At 42.1% G+C, this 23,650-nt stretch overlaps 1 protein-coding gene across 4 annotated transcripts in view; it reads right to left on the bottom strand.

Annotated features, from left to right (window-relative positions):
- Nucleotides 1–23,650, bottom strand: part of LOC100884026 (uncharacterized) — a 392,036-nt gene that overhangs the window by 186,925 nt on the left and 181,461 nt on the right. For all 4 annotated transcript variants that reach the window (XM_012283875.2, XM_076541524.1, XM_076541525.1 and 1 more), the window contains one exon: nucleotides 11,937–12,019. The gene's annotated coding sequence lies outside the window, so the exon portion shown is untranslated. The remainder of the gene's footprint in view (nucleotides 1–11,936; nucleotides 12,020–23,650) is intronic.

Below are 23,650 nucleotides of genomic sequence, written 5' to 3'. Positions count from 1 at the left end.
GCTAGCAGTCAAGTTATAAGAAATCAATGTCAATGACACGAAACTCGACAATGAACAGAGTAGTATTTATCCTCCTGCATATGTGACGCCACAAAAAGTAACAGAGGCTGCCCATAAATCACAATTAAATCTTGGAAGGGTCCGGTTTGTCGAGTAATCTGTCAGGACAGTCCACCTAATATAACGGTCGAGTAATTGCGAGCAACGTACATGAAGAGTGGTTCGATCGATCCGCACTCGTTGTGTGCCTAATGACCACGCAAACGACGCGTAACGTATGCTCTACGCCCGCTAATGAATTAATAATCGCATTATCTGCATTTACGATGGCAGGAAAGTAGTGGCCAGTTGTCAGCCATTGCCCTGTTTCCCGATGCCATCGGCATTCTAAAGATAGAAGCTTTCAAGAATGTGTCACCAGACCAGTCATTTTTCAGGTCGGCTTCTTCTTATAGCTGCTTAAATAGGTTATGCGCGACTCAGTTTGGACGTTTCAATTTTTAACTCTGATGGCTTCCGAGAAAGCTTCGAGCCACATTTTTAGGTTTGGACGTTTAAACGTATTGTATCGCGTTAATGAATCTTGCAATTTTCTTACGATCTGTGTAACAATATTTGCTTCCACGAAAGAACGCTTAGACGGGCTTTAAAACAGGAAATCCGTTTCCACTTCAGACCGCAATTAAGGTAATCCCCTCGTTAGTCACTAATATTCCCACTTAACCTATAATCGAACGTCCACGCGGAGCGGTCGGTAAGGTAGAATTCTTTCATGGACCTGAACGTATTTCAATGATTCAGTACTCTATAAACGCATTTCAGAATACATGCGCTGAAAACACATATTCCAAATAAAATATATCCACATAATCATCGCAAGACTTACAATAAAACACTTCCTAAATGCATCACATACTCGCATGACGACAGTATAATTACCGACGATAAAACAAAATTTCAACGTGGGACCAAAAACAGTAAATCCACATAGTTTTCTTTTTCCCATCAGTCTTAATATTTTTATTATAATCACAATTTGCACAGAATTGGCAATTTTCCAAGCAAAGATCACGGAAATGTCCCATGAAAGACCCATCAAGCGCCATTTCGTCCGTGGCCATTTGAAAAACAGCCGTAGCAGGAAAATACGAGTTACAATATTTTGTTATCAAGATTTTTATGCAAACGAAGAAAACTGCGAAACGTAGACGGGAATGTAATTTCTTGGCGGTGGAAGGTGGTTTTTCCCGGGCACCGGTTTCCCGGTTTCCTTCCTTCGCATTCAGGGATAAAGAAAAAAGGAAAAAGGTCGCTATCCTCGCCGCGAGCGGGGCATTAATCTTTTTGACGTCGGTGATGCAAGCATGAATACCGGGGCATCCATTCTTTGAGGCGGGCGAAACGCATTTTTATGGATTAGTCACTTTCGAAAATGAGTTCCTTACAGCGTGAAGTGGGCCACGACGAAATAAACCGCCTCGGAGATGGATATTCACCTTCGAACTTTGGTAAAATTAAAACTGGTCTTGATCAACCCTTGGACACGGTTAATACATGGACTCAAGGTATATGTTTACATATGTCACGACTGTGTCACGAATGTGTTACGAGTGCGTCGTAGGTGCGTCACAAATGCGTCACTAATATGTCCTACATGTGTTACGAGTGCGTCGTAGGTGCGTCACAAATGCGTCACTAATATGTCCTACATGTGTTACGAGTGCGTCGTACGTGCGTCACAAGTGCGTCACCAATATGTCGCACACGTGTTACGAGTGCGTCATAGACACGTCGCGAGTGCGTCATTAGCAAACACACCACAAGTGTACAAACGGTGCGTCATGAGTGCGTCATAGGTGAATCACGAGGACATCATAGATGAATTACGTCAATAGTGTGACACATGTGAGTCACGAGTGTGTCATAAGTGCGTCACGAGAGCGTAAACAATGCGTCAAGTGTGCGTCACGTGTGAGTCATAAGTGCGTCGTAGGTGCATCAAGAGTGCGTCGCGAGTATATCAACATTGCGTCTTTGGTGCGTCAAGAGGGTGCCATGATTGATTCAAGAGTGCGTCGTAGGTGCGTCACGAGTGAATAATAGTAGGTGCGTCAAGAGTGCGTCAAGACTGAATCAAGGGTGCGTCAAGAGTGCGTCGCGACTGAATCAAGGATGCGTCAAGAGTGCGTCGCGACTGAATCAAGGGTGCGTCAAGAGTGCGTCAAGATTGAATGAAAGGTGCGTCAAGAGTGCGTCACGACTGAATGAGGGGTGCGTCAAGAGTGCGTCACGAGTACACGAATAGTGCGTCATGTGTGTGTCACAAGTATGTCACATCAGTGTTGTATTAATCCAATATTTTATTTACCACTTTTTCGATAAATTTGCAGTAATAATGTCTTCTAACATTTATAATAAATTCTAAAATAATAAATGCTTCTAACATTAAAACCCTGCTAATGCACAAAATTTGAAAAAGTTCAAGTTACAGTATTTTTTATGGACGTCTATTTTAATAGCAACAAAGAATTGTTACAGAAAGTAATTTTATTTGAATAACGTTCAGTAAATTTATTCTAATAAATTCCTGTAACATGTACAATAAATTGCAGCTAAAATTTAGACCTTAGCAAGTTTTGAAAAGCTCAAATTTATCACGGATGTTTATTCCAGTAACAAAAGAGAATAGTTACAGAAAGTAAAATTATTTCAACGATAACTCGACGAGTCATCTAAAAAAAAAAAGAAAGGAAAAGTGAACGCAGAGAGTGGAAAGCTTTCCAGCGAAAATTTTGTCTCGTTTTTTAAAGGCGAATCTCCTGAAGTCCACATGAAATTTAAAAAACACCTTTCATTCGTTATGCACTGAACAAGCGCAACGTAGCCGGTGTCCAAGACCGAAAATACGTGTGTCGAGGACTTTGCCCGCTGAGATACGATATCCCGCGCCCATCCTCCGCCTCATGAATATTTAAACTGGATATTAAAGGCGCAAAATCACAGCGCGTTCAGACCCCTCTCGTCGCGACCCTCTTTCGAAACCGACGTCTCGAATTTCGAGCATAATCGAAGGTCCTTGAATCAACGTACAACCTTCAGATTCGACAAAATCCCGAGTTCTATAATTCCACAGCTACACAAGTTTCTGGTTCATTACCTAACCTCCAGGTTTTTGCCAGACTTTGAGTCTGACGCACGTGACGCAATTTGATTTCACATTTAGCTTCAAGAGTTCATATTCCCGAAACAGACTATTTTTTAACAAGCTCACAGTCCACTCAACGAAGCCATTAAAAATTAACCGGGTTCATATTCCTGGAACTCGAATTCCGACCCCAACGTTTCATCTCTGAAAAGCAGTTACAAAAACTGACGGAGTCTCTCGACGGAGAGAGAGAATGAACGCAAAGCGGTCGCATCCAGTCCTGACGGACAGCTTTCATCGGGGACGTCGCAGGAGGGATCCATTGTGTCTGGTGAATTTAATTTTAGGCCACGGGCGCCGATGTCGTCGCCGCTGTCGTCGGCGTCGCTACAACGCAAACAAGTTCAGGTGGCCGACTCTAATGTCTAACGCCGGACGTTCCGCTCGTATTCGGCTTAAAAGCAAATCTTCGTTCCGTGTATTCGCTGACCAGCCGTTGTCCGCATTTTTGATACGTCGACGCCTCGGGCTACCACGAGGCCGCTCTGTTTATAGGCGTGGGTCGATACCATGGTGATTAAGCGGCATTACCCCTGTTTGCTTCCCTAATGTTCTCGGGACTTTCTTGCTTGAAACGTGACACGTATTTTAAGATCAATAGTGCTCTTTGACCTTCACCACTTTTACAACTTTCTAGACTTTCAGCACTCTCGGGATGTTCAGAACGTTTTGCGGTTTTAGGACCTTTCAGGGTTTCAAGGTCTTTTAAGGTTTCAACAATTTTATGACATTTAGTGTTGCAAGAATTTTAAGACCTACAAAAATTTTTAGGATTACAAGGATTTTAAGACGTATATTTTTTAGGATTGCAAGAATTTTAACACATTCAAGACTTTTTAGGGTTGCAAGAATTTTCAGGGATTTAACACTTTTTAGGGTTGTTACGATTTTAACATTCAAAACTTCAAAGACCGTCACGACTTTCAAGCTATTAGCACAATAAGCTGTCAAGAGTTTCGACTTGCACGATTTTCGAGAGAAGTTCTTTAAGACTTAGACTTATGGAGCTTTCAAGACATTCTAAACCTTCAGAACTTTCGACACTTTCAGAACTTTGAACATTGACATCACGTTTCTAATTGAATCGGGATTCACATTTCAAATATAGTGTGTATCACGAGTGCGTCGTAGGTGCGTCACGAGAGCATCAACAGTGCGTTAAGAGTGCGTCACGTGTGAGTTACGAGTAGCATAGGTGTGTCACAAGCGTGTCATATTTGCGTCATTGGTGCGTCACGAGTGCGTTACCAATATGTACTAGATGCATCACGAGTGCGTCACGAGTGCGTCATAGCTGCGTCATGAATGCGTTAGCAATACGTCCTAGATGCGTCACGAATGCGTCACGAGTGCGTCGTAGCTGCGTCATGAATGCGTTACCAATACGTCTTAGATGCGTCACGAGTGCGTCACGTGTGAGTTACGAATACCATAGGTGTGTCACAAGTGTGTCATGTTTGCGTCATTGGTGCGTCACGAGTGCGTTACCAATATGTACTAGATGCATCACGAGTGCGTCACGAGTGCGTCATAGCTGCGTCATGAATGCGTTAGCAATACGTCCTAGATGCGTCACGAATGCGTCACGAGTGCGTCGTAGCTGCGTCATGAATGCGTTACCAATACGTCTTAGATGCGTCACGAGTGCGTCACGAGTGCATAAATAATGCGTCGAGAATGCGTCACGAATGTGTCGTGAATGCGTCAGAATTGCGTCATGTGTGAGTCATTAATACGTCGTAAATGCGTCACAAGTGCATCAACAGTGCGTCACGAGTAAGTCACTCTAACGCAAATTGTTAATACAGTGTGAACATTTTGACAATCTCCAAAAACAACAGCAATATTACAGTCAAAAAATAACTTTTCCCACCCTCGATCAAGGTTAAATATTTACTCTAACTTTTATATTCACAAAGTATTTTACCTCTAAAACTGGGTCAACCCTCTTCGGGTCCGCAATTAAGCTCCGTGATGTGGTCCCTTATCAGCGCCGCAAATCGCCCTTAACGCTTCCCTGAATTAATCCCAGAAGCGGCAGTCCTGAACGGTGCAACCCTCGGGAACGTTCGTCGTAACGTAGAAAGAAACAACGCGATTCTTACTTCTCCGAGCGCAATAACAACGGTAACGTCTGCTGGTCTCGCGCAGACCCCACTTTACTGCAAGGGCTGACACTCGTAACGAGAGTTGTTGCGAAACTGTGACCAAGATGATTCAGAGGAAAGTTTTTTACGACGGGGTATTCGTGGCTATATTTCCGTCGACGGTGTTGCGTGTCTTCCAGGCTGTTTTCTCCGCTGGTGAATCAGACACGCGTCGTTACCGTTGTCCCCGACAGATCGTCAGCCGGTTTTTAACGACACTCTTTTTCTCCTAACATGATGGACATCGGGAGCTTTTTAGTCTGTCAGACACCATTTAACGCAGACGTTCGCTGTCGGTTAATTAAGAAAGCGTCCACATTGAAAAACAAGCAAACGGGTGTTTGATGACGGGTGACAGGTTAAGACGTCAGGATGATTTATGACTACACCAGGTTTTAATCTTAGCTGTGAAACGAAGTACTCTGATAAACTTGTATCTTTCCAAGAATGACCTATCAGACCGATCATCGATGTGAATGCGCCTTCCGTTCACACAGAACCCAAAGCCCATGAGCCGATCAATGAATAAGTCTATAGGAGCGCGTCGGCCAACTTGTAAGCGTTACGGGGCAGCGTTTCTGATTCAGGAGGACCCGGAGCAGAGATGTCAGTAGCTGAAAGCGGTTGCAAATTGAAGAAAGCAATATCGGAGGGCCGGCTTTAATACTCCTAGGTCGACCGTCTCGTAGGATCCCTCGCGGTCCGGTTAATCCAGAGTCAGCTGCCGGAAAGGAATGGAAGCCATTCCGGTAGGCCGAGGCTGATATCCGCCACCTGGCAATATTTCAACGATCCACCCGACCGGGATAACGGATCCACTCTTTGTTCGTGGTAATGGCGGAACGGACAATCCCGCCACCGGCCAATTAGAGACGATCTTCGGGCTACACAGGGATTGCACGCCAGCTTTCAGCTACAGATTTCTCCTGAATTGCGTTTCTTAGGACTCGAAAAAGTGCCATAGGGTTTCTTACACCTTACATGGACAGGATTCCTGGACATAAGCCCTCCAGTTCATTCTGAATTAAGTTCATATCCGTTTGAAACTTGTTTCTCATATTCTGTTACAAGCTATCGAGTTTCAAGATGTGTTTCAAGGTATCGAGTTGTAAGATATCATGTTTCAAGGTATCAAGTTTCAAGATATCATGTTTCAAGCTATCAAGTTTCAAGTTATCAAGTTTCAAGATATCAAGCATCAAGATATTAGGTTACAAGCTATCAAATTTCAAGATATCATATTCCAAGCTATCAAGTTTCAAGATATCAAGCATCAAGATATCAAGCATCAAGCTATCAAGTTGCAAGATATCACATTTCAAGCTATCAAGCTGCAAGATATCATGTTTCAAGCTATCAAGCTGCAAGATATCATGTTTCAAGCTATCAAGTTGCAAACTATCATGTTTTGAGGCTATCGAGTTTCAAGACATCACGTTTCAAGTTATCAAGTTGCAAGAGATCATGTTTCAAGCTGTCAAGTTGCAAGTTATCATGTTTTGAGGCTATCGAATTGCAAGATATCATGTTTCAAGCTATCAAGCTGCAAGATATCATGTTTCAAGCTATCCAATTGCAAGATATCATGTTTCAAGTTATCAAGTTGCAGGATAATTTGTTTCAAGCTATCAAGTTGCAGGATATCATGTTTCAAGCTATCAAGTTTCAAGATATCACCTTACAAGCTATCAAGTTGCAACTTTCTGACACATTACATGGACAAGATACTTGAATAAGCTCCTCAGTTCATTCTGAACGAAGATCCCATCGGTTTTAACGTAGGTTTTTACGAATTGTACGCGATCGTTTATAGGTCAATTTTTTATTTGAAGAAAGGGTACCCTTCTGCCGAGCAACGCGACAAAATATCCAGGAGAAGGGACGACGGGGGCAGTTTATTTGCACTCTAAGAGGCGAAGAACGCTGAAAGAGAAAGACGCCGGGAGCAAAGTTTTAATTGTAAGGCCACCCCTGACTCCGGCCGTTTCAGCGCCCGTCGGCATCCGAAGAGATTTCGAGATACTTTGACGCAGGAATGGTATTTGATTAAAAGAGCTGGAGGAATTGTCGATTTATATTAAAATTTAATCGGCACGAAATCCAACAAACGAAATGCGCAATACGTTTGTACAGTTCGTTTCACGGGACGTTTTCCTGATTGGAGTCGAAGTTAATAAAAAAATTTGCAGTCTTCGGAAAAAATTATTCCATTTCGAATTACAAAGGAAAGACCACAGAAAATTCGGAAAATGTTTTCCCGAAGGGAAGCAATTCACGATGGACACTGATAACGGCGTAGCATCCGACCAACCGAGCAAAAAGCATTTTTTGTCCTCGATAACGGGGAATATCCAGAATTCCGGAAGCGCAGGCCGGTTAAAACGGAAGGAGAACTTGCATGGCTCTCGCCTCTCTTCCGCGCTATCGTTCTTTGTTCCTCCTTTCTCTTCCATTGCTGTCACAGCGAAATTTCCCACGTGCTTGATCACGTCTCAGATTTCGTTGCGTCGTTATTATTTTTTTCCCTCTTTCTCTCTTCGCTCTCCTTTCTCCCTCTCCGGTCTCCTTTGTCGCACAGAGGAGGATTCAGAATGTCAGCAATGTTCGATGAAAGTGGATGCCCGGTGCATGTGTTATTGGATACCTTTTTAGGATACCTTTCACGAGAGACCCGGCTGGCGAGGAATAAATTGATTAAAATTCTTCTATCCTGTGAAATGATGCGATTCTTTGCGTCCATTAAAGGAATGCTTTTCATAAATTATGCCGCTCTTATCATTTTTTATGAAAGGCATACACGCTTCTTATCGCGTCATATTTACTGCGCCATTGTTAATACATTCTGAGCCATACTAATAGATTCAGAGGAGAATCACCAGCGAAGCATATCAGTCGATAAACCAAACGATTTCTCTCCTCGTTCCACATAATTTCACCCGGGGAACATCGAGTTTCCGCGTTTCTTCGCCCTCATCCACTTTTCCTAACGAAGTTTACGTTATGCTCGGTCACGTTTTGGAGACACACTGCCATGATTCTCGCCCTCCTTACCCCGCCGGCTTTTCTTTGCACTATCACGGTGCTCAACCCTGCGTCCCTGGAGAAAGGAGAGTCACTCTCGTCATCAACGACGAGCCCTCAAATTGAGATGCGCCTCGTCGGCCACGCAGTTCTGTTTCATCCCCCCTTTCAACGAGCACATTATGCAATGAGGGTCCTTGTCAAGGCGAGGGTGCTCATCGGTGAAACACGGCTAGTCTAAGGTGGTCCCACGGACTTGAAAACATTTCTTGCCCGTCGAGTAACGGTCTGTTAAAAGTTAGATTAGTCTGAGCAGCCTGAAAGCCCTAATGACTAAATGACAAAGAGAGAGAGAACGGCTGGAAATGAGGTTAAGTAGCTCTCCGCCGTGATTCGGGTTAGAGCCATGGACCGAGACAAGATTTTGCCGTGGCAATCCTACCGTGATGGCTGAAATAATGCTTTCCATGTTAACAGCTAAACATTCGAGGAAAGTGTGTTTAGGGTTCCATTACGAAATTTGATGCGCAAAAATTTCACCAAACTAAGATCGTAAGAATTAACATCGCCTCAGAACCCATCACAGAAATCATTTAGCTCAGTCAGCACGGAAAGAACCATTCGGACCCTCGGAGCTGATAAGAGATAAATTACAAGACACAGAAGGCTCGTAATGAAATCTACCCGGCGGTCAGCCAGTACATAATCTACGTCAGACACGAGCCGCTTGCTCGTACATGTATAAATCTACGGGGACAAAAACGAAGGCAGACAGGCGAGCACACCAGCACAACTCACAGCGGTGTGTCCCGTGTCTGCGGTATCGAGCAATGAAGAGGAGCCGTCTAAGCCCCGGCTAAACACGGCACAGTGTCTATAACTCTCAGAACTCGTCCGTCTCGAATTAACCTCTCTCAATTAAGACAATGGTACCCTCAGTCCCCCGGACATCCTCTTCTCGTCGAGGCGGCAATGGAGCACCCGAAAGGAGGGACCTCAGAGGTTCTCAGAGCTGGTCAAACGTTACCAAGGTATCTATATTTATGGAAAACGGGGGTCTTGCCGGGGTGGGCTAGGTGGACAGCTGCTGGGAAAGGAAATGAGAAACTGCTCCTTTGGAGCGTGATGAACTCTGATTTTGATGTCTGTTGGGATTCTTTCTTCTTGGAGATATTTATTCTGTGTCTGAATAAATGGGTACATTTTTAAACCTTACTGCGTTAGGTCTCGTAGTATAACCTCTCGTTGGGTCTCATGGAATAACCTATAAGGAATGACCTAGGTGCTAATGTGGAGGTAATGGAAACTTCGTGGAGGTAATCTAATGGATATCTTAATTTAAGGGAGATTCTAACTTCAATGAGAGTTTCACTCGGTGGAAGTTCTAACTTGAGATTTTGACGTAGGTCAGATTGTAGCGTAGGTTCCAGTATAGTGGAAGTCCAGTTCGAGACCAATTTAGTTCCTGACTCAATAGGTCTAACCCGGTGCAGGTCCTAACTGAATGGGAATCACAATCTACTGATAGCTACCCAGGGAAATCCACATCCTATGTAGATCCTAAGTGTTAGACCTAACACAGGTGTGTTGAGATTCTGATGTTGGTCACATTGTGACTTAGGTCCACATCCAGTGGAGGTCGTCCAGTTCCGGACCAATGATTCTGACACAATAGGTCTAACCCAGGTCCTAACTGAATGGGAATCACAATCTAATGATAGCTGCCCAGGGTGATCCACATCCTATGCAGATCCTAAGTGCTAGTCCTAACACAGGTGTGTTGAGATTCTGATGTGGGTCATATTGTGACTTAGATCCACATCCAGTGGAGGTCGTCCAGTTCCGGACCAATGATTCTGACCCAATAGGTCTAACCCAGGTCCTAACTGAATGGGAATCACAATCTAATGATAGTTGCCCAGGGAAATCCACATCCTAAGTAGATCCTAAATGTTAGACCTAATACAGATGTGTTGAGATTCTGATGTGGGTCACATTGTGACTTAGGTCCACATCCAGTGGAGGTCGTCCAGTTTCAGATCAAGTCAAATTCTAACCCCACAGAGGATCTAGCCTAATGTAGAACCTAACTAAATGAAAATCCCAATCTAACGATAGCACCCTTGGATCCTCCTGTAGATCCAAAGTGTTGGTCCCAACTCAGATATGTTGAGATTCTGACGTATGTCACATTGTGATTTAAGTCCCAGGTTATCCAGTATCAGACCAATGATTCTAACAATAGGTCTAACCTAAGCCAATCAAAAGGAAATACCAATAGAGCAAACCCATCACACAATACAGATCCTAAATGTACCAATAGAGTTTCCAATAAGTCGAAATTCCTATAAAAACAAGTGACAAATACAAAGAGACCACTCAGATGCCCTCTGAACTCGATTCCATAACTATGAGCTGTCGACAATGGTGAGAGCACTTCTGTTAGTCTGGAACTATGGTCACAAGGTGTATCGATCAGACTGAAGCAACTGCGATCGAAGCAACACGATGTCACGGACCTAGAAGCACTCGGAAAACGTGGATACACGAATAGAGGAGCATCGAAGAGGCAAGAAGCGTCGATACGCTCCTCTCTTCCCTTTCAACGATTGCTTCGTCTCTGGAAGGAGCACTCTCGCTTTCAGCCAAGACGATGGGGCTTATCGATTAATCGGCCTGGCCAGGCAGACAACTTCAACCAATTGGCTGGTCGACTCGGGATCGAGTCGGGATTCGATCTGGCCACGTTTATCTTCGCCAGACCAGCTACTCTGCCCTTGCATGTGTTCGACGCCGAGGAGAACGTCCGGGAGGAAATGAATCGTTCCGCGGGAAACGTGACGAATGTTGAACTGAATTCGCTTAAGGAATCAAAGTGAAGATGTTCAGGCTCGATATTTGTGACTGAAAATTGCGTTCGAAGAGAAAATTAAATTTGAACTTTTGAAAGAGATGATTTGAAATTTCGAAGAAAAAAATGTCGGGTACCGTTTTCAAAGACCCAATTCCATTTAAGTTCCCAACCGTTTCTCTATCAAATATTTCTATCTCCGGACCGTTTTCCAACTAAAAGTTCACGCGAAAGGCGACGAAAATTTCTGGAAATCTCGTGGCGGATGATAATTCGGGCAAAAATTAATTCAACCGAAGGTCGGGTCCGCATATTACGGAAACGTTTCCAGAGAAAGGAGCCCGGGCTCACGATCATTTCCGTCTCCCGTTCACGTATGGGGAATCGTGTTTAAAATTCATTTCCCTCTAACGACCGTTTAATCAACTCCTCTTCTTCGCCTTTGCTTTCAAATTATATTCTTTCGCTTCCCTTCCGCGGGCAACGCGGACCAGGGGTCAAAGTTTTTCTTTGGCCGGAGTAAATAGAGCCACCGGTTTCAATGAAAATGAGAGCTTTCCATTTTATGGAAATCGAGCTTCCCTTTCTGAATCACTTTTATCTCTGATTTCGAAATAATTTCGCGGACGAATGGCTGTCCACGGGTAATAAAAATGTTAGCTCGGGCAAAGATACGTTCTGAACGATGAAAGACATAAAAATCGAAACTCACCACTTTTATGAGCGCACTGTAATTCTCTAGAGACGTCCTGTTCTCTCTGGAATCACCGCATTGTACATCGGAAATGGCAAACTCTGCAAAAAATAGAAATCACAGGATTACGAATAGTTCTCTGGCGTTAATTACTTTTGAACTGCCCTGTATCTTCAAACTATACCATTCTTTAAATACTATAATAATTTGAAGCAGTCGTTTATAAGAAACTGAATCATGAAGTATATAACATGTTTACGTTCAAAAAAGTTGTTTTTGAATCACCTTGTAGAGCTCATACGATTTCAATATATTAATTGGACAAACACAATGTTCATAACAATTTGTACCAATCACTTCTGTTCAGAGTAAAAGGCCTAAGACGACGTTTATGTACACTGTAACACCACTTTTGAATCATCCTATAAGAACATAATGATCTTTACCATATATCAATTGGACAAAAATAGTGTGCATAACAATCTGAACATCTATTTATATTCAGAGTATAAGTTAAAACCATTAGAACCATGTTTATAGACATTGTAACACCACTTTTGAATGGACCTATACGAATATAATGATCCTTACTATATTTCAATTGGTCAAACATAGTGTTCATAACAATCTGAACAACTATTTATATTCAGAATATAAGTTAAAACCATTAGAACCATGTTTATAGACATTGTAACACCACTTTTGAATGGACCTATACGAATATAATGATCCTTACTATATTTCAATTGGTCAAACATAGTGTTCATAACAATCTGAACAACTATTTATATTCAGAATATAAGTTAAAACTATTAGGACCATGTTTATAGACATTGTAACACCACTTTTGAATGGACCTATACGAATATAATGATCCTTACTATATTTCAATTAGTCAAACATAGTGTTCATAACAATCTGAACAACTATTTATATTCAGAGTATAAGTTAAAACCATTAGGACCATGTTTATAGACATTGTAACACCACTTTTGAATGGACCTATACGAATATAATGATCCTTACTATATTTCAATTGGTCAAACATAGTGTTCATAACAATCTGAACAACTATTTATATTCAGAATATATGTTAAAACCATTAGAACCATGTTTATAGACATTGTAACACCACTTATGAATCAACCTATACGAACATAATGATCCTTACCATATTTCAATTGGACAAACATAGTGTGCATAACAATCTGAACAACTATTTATATTCAGAGTATAAGTTAAAACCATTAGGACCATGTTTATAGACATTGTAACACCACTTTTGAATGGACCTATACGAATATAATGATCCTTACTATATTTCAATTGGTCAAACATAGTGTTCATAACAATCTGAACAACTATTTATATTCAGAATATATGTTAAAACTATTAGAACCATGTTTATATACATTGTAACACCACTTTTGAATCAACCTATACGAACATAATGATGCTTACTATATTCAAATTGGACAAACATAGTGCTCATATCAATTTGCACTACCCATCTTTGATCAGAGTATAAATTAAAACCACTCAAGCCATCTAAACCTTGTTTACAGACACTGTAACATCACTTTTGAAACATCCTATACGATCATAATGATCTTTACTATATTCCAATTGGACAAACACAGTGTCAATACCAGTTTGAACTAACTATCTGTGTTCAGAGTATAAAAGAACACCATTGAAGCCATCTACACCTTGTCTATAGACACTATGACATCACTTTTGAATCATCCTATACGATCATAATGATCTTTACTATAATTGAACAAACACAGTGTCAATACTAGTTTGAACAAACTATCTGTGTTCAGAGTATAAAAGAACACCATTGAAGCCATCTAAACCTTGTCTATAGATACTATGACATCACTTTTGAATCATCCTATACAATCATAATGATTTATACCAAATTCGAATTGAACGTATCGACTCTACCGACCCTATATATTTCCCAAATTACAGTTGTAGAATAATATTACTGACGGACCACAATTTTTGTAACAGCCAGTAGCAATAGAAGTCACGCGGCGTACAGCTGTCTGACTGAAGTAAGTATTGGTGGAAACACCGGAATCTATCGAGATATGTACGCGCACACATCGACGCGACAAATCCTAGCTCGAGGATACGATATTCTCGGAGCCAGAAAGATCCTGTGGACATCCGTACACAAGAGCTAGGGATCAACACATGTTCACGGAAACCGTGCATCCACGAAGTGGAGCCTGTGGAGTTGGTTCTTCGATGTAATATCTGCAGTCTGGTCCGCAAACAAACTGTTTCTTCAAGCTGCGAGAAACTCTTTGCTGAATCCTTCTTGGAAGTGTATGGTGTCCACATTTTCACTTATGGTGATTTCGAACACTTGGTAAGCTTATGAGATTATCATACGTAATACACTCGCGTTTAGACAATTTATACAAATTTTTTTCATACAAAATTGATTGTCGAAAGGCTAAATAGAATTACCGCGCAAATAATTTAACTATGAAGTCTTTTTGTGTATAAATTTCCTTGAAATGCATTGAACGGATGTTAAATCCGATATGCAGATACCTCTCTAAGAATATGATATTTGAGCGATGCGGATCAATATATCTGGAATATGCAGTTTGCATTTGTATGACGTCATGACAATATGGCAGGCTGACAGTGAATCATTAAATTCTTCCGTTTCTATACGCTTTTCTTGCCTCACATCAGTTCGATGCCAAATTAATTCACGATATTAGAGCATGAACGCGTCGTACCCTACTGAAAGCATAACGTTGTAACCGGAAACCATTTAATATTTCGCGGTCGAATATGTTCCTTTTGTTTCGTGATTGCTGATGCACGTTAATTTGAAATATTAAAACGTCCCCGGATTACAAGCAAGACAAAAAGCATTGTTACGCGTGACAATGCAATATTCGACCATTTAAAACTTTCTGCATTTTTCAAATAATATTTATCGCGATAAACATATCCAGTTTAACCACAATGAAGCGTAATCTTGCAGCGAGCAAATAGGGATGCCAAATATGGCGCGGATTAAGTCCAGGTCAGGTCTGGGCTAGCATTTAATATGCAACAATTAGGTTAACATATATGAGGTCTAATGGATAAACTTTAATTACACGAAACGGAATTTTAAATTTACTTGCAAATGAATTTGCACGGATGGTTTGAGGTTAGGTGCAGATTGAGGTCGGAACGAATGTAGGTTAGGTTATGATACTCGATATTACGCTTAGACATAGTACCAGTTTCGTATAATCTAAGTTATGAATTAAACACTGCGAGCTGCGGAAGATTGCATTCTACAATATCCAAGTAAAGTTACATTGTACTCCACAAGTGTGAATGGCGAAAGAGGGCGATATACCGCGAGCATTGATACACAAATATATGAACAAATCGAAACTTTCCATTCTAAATTGAAATTGAACGTAATGCAATTTCAGTTATTTACATCGTCCCGTTTGCATGAATGCCTCGTAGAAAGGAATTATTGTTCGCCTGTCGTTTACCGGGAACTTCAGATAAAAGTACATGCAATGTTCGTAAAAAATTCACAGAGCGATTGGTCCCAAGGAGCTAGTAGAAAGAAACCTCCCTTGCAGGGAGTGATCATTTAGCAGCGGAATAAGAGTAAAACAAGTCCTGTGTAAAACACACGCTTAAAAACGCTGCTAGATATTACACCACCGTGGAGACGTTTCTTCTTTCTCTTTATTTCCTCAATGGGGTTATTCCATTACATTATCGTCGTTGCAAGGGCACTTACTGTACTTCGGACTGGTACAAGTAATAACATATTATTGGAACTATGCATTTTATTCTTAGGACTTTTTAAAGAAGACTGTTTTTAGGTTACGTAGGTCAGAATATGAGAAATATGCAGGAGGCTATCAAGCTTCAGTTTCAAGTTTCAAGATATCATGTTTCAAGGTATCAAGTTTCAAGATATCAAGCACCAAGGTATCAAGTTTCAAGATACCATGTTTCAAGGTATCAAGTTTCAAGATATCAAGCATCAAGGTATCAAGTTTCAAGATATCACGCATCAAGGTATCATGTTTCAAGATATCAGGTTACAAGCTATCAAATTTCAAGATATCATCTTACAAGCTATCAAGACTCAAGATATCATATTACAAGCCATCAAGTTTCAAGATACCATGTTTCAAGGTATCAAGTTTCAAGATATCACGCATCAAGGTATCATGTTTCAAGATATGAGGTTACAAGCTACCAAGATTCAAGATATCATATTACAATCCATCAAGTTTCAAGATACCATGTTTCAAGGTATCAAGTTTCAAGACATCAAGCATCAAGGTATCAAGTTTCAAGATACCATGTTTCAAGGTATCAAGTTTCAAGATATCAAGCATCAAGGTATTAAGTTTCAAGATATCACGCATCAAGGTATCATGTTTCAAGATATATTACAAGCTATCAAGTTTCAAGATATCATGTTACATGCTATTAAATTACAAGATGTCATGTTTCAAGCTACCAAGCTTCAAGATATTTTGTTTCAAGCTATCAAGCTTCAAGATATTATGTTTCAAGCTATCAAGTTATCAAGTTTCAAGTTGTCAAGCCTCATGTGATCAGGTCTCAAGTGATCAAGTCTCATGTTATCAAGTCTCATGTTATCAAGCCTCATGTTATCAAGCCTCATGTGATCAAGTCTCAAGTGATCAAGTCTCAAGTGATCAAGTCTCAAGTGATCAAGTCTCATGTTATCAAGTCTCATGTTATCAAGCCTCATGTGATCAAGTCTCAAGTGATCAAGTCTCATGTCATTAAGTCTCATGTTATCAAGCCTCATGTGATCAGGTCTCAAGTGATTAAGTCTCATGTTATCAAGTCTGATGTTATCAAGCCTCATGTGATCAGGTTTCAAGTGATCAAGTCTCATGTTATCAAGTCTCATGTTATCAAGCTTCATGTGATTAGGTCTCAACTGATCAAGTCTCATGTTATCAAGTCTCATGCTACCAAGTCTCATGTTATTAAGTTTCATGTTATCAAGTCTTGTGTTATCAAGTCTCAAATTATCTCCGCACTTATCTTATGAACTTCGAGTAAGACACTTTGCTGAAGGAGAACTTGTTACATACATCTTGTCCAACGAAACTGAGATTTCATAGTAACCTCTGCTTTTTCAGGTGAAACTTGTTCTGGTTCTGTCGTGAATCTGTTCTGGTTCAGCCATGTTTTCAAAATATGTAAGTTAGGATTTATAATCCTAATTGACTTCAGAGATCACATAACTAAGTTTGTCTTGTAATAGGCTACATATCTAAATGTACAGTTACATCGAAGAAAGAAAGTCATTCGTGGCAGCCCCATTTGTACAAGATTTGTGTCCACATCAGGGATAATATAGATCACTTAAAGTGGAAGATTCTGTATACTTTTCCCATGATTGACCCACATCTCCCAAATAGCCAGTACCAGCGAAACGGCTTCGATTCAATTTTGCCAGCTAGGGTTACGCAAAGTACGGTTGCTGGAGCAGTCCCCAGGAGGCTGGTCTGAAGGATGACCGTCGCAGGGGACGATCTTTTAAACGCGAAAGATAGCCGGCTCGCTATCGTCGGCAAAAAAGATGGAGCCTGCAGGCATCCAGGTTAGAGAAACAGAGAGGTGCAGAGGCAGAAGTCCGCGTTAGTGCGCGATCCTTCTGCAGCAGAATTGATGGCGAAGGACAGAAGTTTAGTGACCGTCTATATATCTCGGCAGGAAAAAGGCTGGAAACGGAGAGGTCGCCACTCGAGTTCTCGCAGGCTTGTAACGTTGGTAACCGAGCCACCGGTGAGTTGGACAGCGTTGGGAGGGTCGAGAATGGGGAAGGAAAGTCGTCGTGGTCGATGCTCGGTCATCGAGAAAAACTCTGCCTCTCTGTTCGCGGTAATCCCGAATGTCTATGGGTGTTCGCGTCCGTGTGCAAAAAGAGAGTTGCCCGATGGCCCAGGCAGATCTTAAATCGTCCTCGCATGAAATCGCCCTTGAAAGGCCGACGTCTCGAGAACCAATCCCAATGTGGACAGACGTACCGCTCAATCGGGCTATCGGTGAATACACATCGGTAATTCCCCATGAATGTTATTCAATACGGCTGCCTGGATGGTAAAGGGGTCTCCGTGCGAACAGACAGATACGTTTCGATTTTGTGGGGCTGTGGTGAATGTCTATGGGGGATTCTATCTGCTTGTGACTTGATTTATTTAAGTATGTATCTAAACCCTCTCAGAGATGTAATTCACCACACAGGGTGATTATATTCTCACGTGGATTTTTATAAATATTTCGAATTATATAGAAATATTTATTTTATGAGGAGGTATCACCATGAAGTGATATTTGACAAATTTTGAGAGGTATCAAAAATCACTATTTTTGAACATCACTGTACTTCTAAATTCTACATCTTTATATTCTTACATTTTAAATATTTACATCCCTAGATCATTATACATATAGATCTATGATATCATAGATTTCTAGATACTATACACTCAAGTCCTTGTAATTCTATACACCCTGATCGTAATACCCCTAGATACCTATAACCATAGACCCCTAGACCTGTAGATCCCTAAACTCTTAGATATGTACACCATTGGATCCTTACACCCCTAGATCCCACCAACTCTAGATTCCATCATCACTAGATCGCACAACCCTTAGGTCCCATCATTCCTAGATCCCACTATCCCTAGATCCACCACCCCTAGATCCACCGATCCCTACATCCACCGATCTCTAGAGCCACCGATCCATAAATCCACCGATCCCTACATCCACCGATTCCTAGATCCACCGATCCCTACATCCACCGATTCCTAGATTCACCGATCACTAGATCCACCGATCTCTAAATCCACCGATCCTAGATCCACCGATCCTAGATCCACCGATCCCTACATCCACCGATCTCTAGAGCCACCGATCCCTAAATCCACCGATCCCTACATCCATCGATCCCTACATCCACCGATTCCTAGATCCACCGATTCCTAGATCCACCGATCCCTACATCTACCGGTTCCTAGATCCACCGATCCCTACATCCACCGATCCCTAAATCCACCGATCCCTACATCCACCGATTCCTAGATCCACCGATCCCTACATCCACCGATTCCTAGATCCACCGATCCCTAGATCCACCGATCTCTAAATCTACCGATCCCTAGATCCACCGATCCTAAATCCACCGATCCTCGATCCACCGATCCCTACATCCACCGATCTCTAGAGCCACCGATTCCTAAATCCACCGATCCCTATATGCATCGATCCCTACATCCACCGATCCTCGATCCACCGATCCCTACATCCACCGATCCCTATATCCATCGATCCCTACATCCACCGATTCCTAGATCCACCGATTCCTAGATCCACCGATTCCTAGATCCACCGATCTCTAAATCCACCGATCCCTAGATCCACCGATCCTAGATCCACCGATCCTAGATCCTCCGATCCCTAAATCCACGGATCCCTAGATCCCACCACCCCTAGATCCCACCACCCCTAGATCCCTACACCCCTAGATCCCTACACCCCTAGATCCCTACATCCCTAGATCCCTACATCCCTAGATCTCACCACCTCTAAATTTCTACAGCCCTATATCCCTACACCCCACTATCCCTACCGCCCAATATCCCTACACCCCTATATCCCTACACCCTAGATTCCTATATCCCTAGAATCACAGAAAAATTTAAACACGTACACCTCGAATGAAAGCTCACAAATTGTATCAAGGGAAAAATGAAACGAGCGGACAATCGATGGTCTGCGTTTTCACGCATTCAGCACGTCGAGTTGGTTTACAAAATGTGGATGATATGTATTCATTACTGGTCCCGTGTGCGGTGCGGCGCATTAATATATTTCGCGTGTGATTCTTATGGGAAATCGAGTGCATGGCCGCTACGAGAATTAGCGATGACTTGTTTGCTCGAAAATAAACTCACCGACACACCGCGATGTTTCAACGCGGTCTGTGACACATAATGACGTTATGTAAAATATAGCCCGTCGCTTAATGAGTGGAAACATTCGGTCAGAATAAAATAAACGTTTGATACGTTCAATGAGTCTTTTTTTCTCTCGGACTAAATGTGGGGTTTGTTTTCATTCGGGAATGCCTTTTTTTTCATCTCTGTCCGATAATTTCTTTTATTAAATTCAATGACGAAATAAATGGAGAATTTCTGTCGCTGCCACATGACGTTTTCGACGTTTCCTTGTTAGAGGGTCTATAATAATTAAACTGTAAAATGGAAATCATAGGGAACGATATTTCGAGCAGTTCGATGTGAATTTCAGCCGATGCGAATTTCAATTAAAGAAAATATGAAAATTCGATATCGAAGATCGTATCGATACGGTTCCAAATTTAATCAAGCTTCATTTGTCTTGCTAATAACTGTTTCATTATCAGCCTGTAGAATTTCGGAGCGTTTAATACGGTAACCGACCTAAATGCATGATCGTATATCAAATCTAAGAATCTACTTAACTTTTAACAGACCAGTTCCTTGATATCAACAGCCTGTTTGCGGAAAAAAACTCGAATGCTCCCAAGGGAAGCAAAGGGTTAAAGCAAACAGATCGGTTCACCCCGCCTCATCAGCCGAAACCCGGCGTAAAACAGTTTCCGAACGAATTAAAGGGTAACCACCCTGCGCCCATAAAACCTATCCCCTTTATACCAAGCACGTTTCACGCTCGACCGCGAATTACCGTCAAGAACCTTTTATCTTCTTCGACATAACGTTACGACTCTTTCCGGAGCCTCTCTCGTGGACATTTCCAAGATAAACTGGACGCTGGAGACCTTCGAGGGTCCTACCCTTCCAGACGTTCATAGTGTCCTGCGATCTATAGCGGAGCCATCAAGTCTGGCACACGTGAAAAGGTATGTAGAAATACGGATGGAATTTGCATTGTGGAAACTGTGAGAATATTATGGGTTCATGGGTCTTCATGGGAAATCCCTTGGTAAGTGAGCGGACAACGAACAGTTATGGAGGGAGTTACACTGGATATATATTGTTAAAACTGTGCAAATATTATGGGTATATAGGTGTTCATAGGAAAGTCCCTTCGTAACTGAGGGGACACCGAACAGTTACGGAGGGACTTACACTTGGTCCGCGTTGTGAAAATTGCGCAAATACTATGAGTATATAGGTGTTCATGGGAAAGTCTCTTGATAACTGAGCGGACACTGAACAGTTACAGAGGGAAGGACTTACACTTGGTCTATATTGTGAAAACTGTGCAAATATCATGGGTATATAAGTGTCCATTGGAAAATCTCTTTGTAACTGAGCGGACACCGAACAGTTACGGAGGGAGAGACTTACTCTTGATATCTTCCTTATCCAACATACATGTGGATATCAGGAAATGAGTTTACAAGTGTTCTATAGTTACATCTACTCAGAAAGGACCTAGAGATACTTATGGTGGCTACGTCCACTTTGATGTCACCTATACGTCTACCTATGAACTCCTACCTATTACGAATGGACTTACACTCGACATCTTCCTCATCCAACACACATGTGAATATAAAGAAATCAGTCTATAAGTGTTCTGTACTTACATATACTCAGATGGGACCTATAGAAACCTATGGAGGCGACATCCACTTTGATGTCACTTATACGTCTACCTATGGACTCCTACCTATTACGGAGAGGCTTACACTCGACATCTTCCTTATCAAACACACATCTGAATATAAGGAAATGAGTCTATAAGTGTTCTATAGTTACATATACTCAGAAAGGACCTAGAAATACCTATGAAGGCTACGTCCACTTTGATGTCACCCATACGTCTACCTATGGACTCCTACCTATTACGAATTGACTTACACTCGACATCTTTCTTATCAAACACACATCTGAATATAAGGAAATGAGTCTATAAGTGTTCTATAGTTACATATACTCAGAAAGGACCTAGAAATATCTATAGAGGCTACGTCCACTTTGATGTCACCCATACGTCTACCTATAAACCTACCTCTCTTATACGAATTGCGTTTTGAACTAAAGGTTGCTCGTCTCTCAAACCCGCCACAAAGCTCTCGAACAGCTTTGCCTAGAAGTTTGTGATCTTCGAATGAGTCAAATTGGGTTTCATGGTCATCCAATTTATTCAAAGCTTCCCAAGTTTGCAACTCTGACCAAGTACATCGGATAAGATGTTCGTAATTCCCGAGCACTCGAATGAGGATGCTTAAGTAATTCAATCTGTCAGAAAGAAATAACTGGTAACAGAATCTTGTTCTGGAAAGAGGAGCTCCTCGACTAAACTGGACCCATTAGTCCTGTAAAAAAAACTACTCCAAAAGACCTAACTACCTGGCTTCCTTAATCATCGATTCACCTAGTTTACGGTCCTCGACGAAGCGAAAACGCGGCGCGACCCCGCCAATTACCCAAAGACGAAAAAACGAGGGTGCAGGGGTGAATAGGTGGCATATGAAAATTCAATAACGCGGATTCGAGTAGAGACACCCTGTTCGAGAGGAGAAAGTTGGCTGCGGAGGTGTCGAAGCGTGAGCACCGGCAGCTTGTCGACTTGTAGAGCACCCGGTTGGATTAAGATCGATCGTAAGGCGAGGGGGTGGGTACGAGGGGGTGAGACCGGTTCGGATGCCTTGCGAAGAAGCAGAAAGGGAAGGTGGGGGTGGATGTTAGAGGTGGCAGAGTGCCGCGTCTTAATAGCGGTAGTGGCGTCCTGGCATAGAAAAGGGGGATGACGTTAAGGGGGTTGGGAAGTAGAATCCAGCCCCGGTCACGCCAATATTACTTACCACCCCCCGGAGAGAACGATAACTTAATTGATGCACGAACGACGTTAGCACTCGTCGCCGTCACGCGGAGTGATTGTGAATTTTCATGGGGATATTTATTTGCCGAGGAAGTCCTTCTATTTTATGGCGTTGTTTCTCAACTCGAGATTTATGTAAAAACATCTGGCAACGGAGATATGAAGTTTCAAGGAGACAATACTGCTCCAATATGCGACAAAATTACAAGTAAACAATTATATCTCAAGCAAGAAAAATATGACAGACCAATTAACAATTATTCAAATTCTCGTCACCCCTCAGTAGAACCCCTCAGCGGCGAAACAACGAAGCAACGAGCCCGTCACAACGAAATCCTTTCTGACAGGACTCTGAACACCAGGCTGCAGCCCTCCCGCACATGCCATAATTTCGTCAAGAGTTGATGCCGCGCCGGTGTATTAGTGTCAAATGACGTTCCCGAGACACGCGGAATTATGCACGTGTACGCAGCCGCCGGGGCACCGTCGCGACACCAGGCGCCTACGCGTCCCGACGCGATAACAAGCGACCTCACCCTGCACGCGCCTACAATCCAATTTCTTCTAATTTCTTCGGGAATTACGATCGTCAAGTGACTTCATCGCTGTTTCATTAATTTCGATTCAACTGCTAGAGTACCATAAGCTAATTGTGGATATGGGGTTAGATTTTATGGTTTTTGACATTGAGAGTTCAGAATTTAGGAATTTAACAATTTTGTTGGGGTCTTAGGATTTTGGAAGCTTGAGATGGGTATTCTGGAGGTTGTGAATAGGTACTGAGAGTTTGATATGCAAGGAGATGTGCTGGGGTCTAGAAGATAGGTCTTGGGACTATGGAGTGTGGAGTC

The sequence above is a fragment of the Megachile rotundata genome, chromosome 16 (assembly GCF_050947335.1).
Source record: "Megachile rotundata isolate GNS110a chromosome 16, iyMegRotu1, whole genome shotgun sequence".
In the NCBI taxonomy this organism is placed as follows: domain Eukaryota; kingdom Metazoa; phylum Arthropoda; class Insecta; order Hymenoptera; family Megachilidae; genus Megachile; species Megachile rotundata.
The sequence above is the reverse complement of the archived record's forward strand: the minus strand, read 5'-3'. Positions and strand labels throughout refer to the sequence as shown.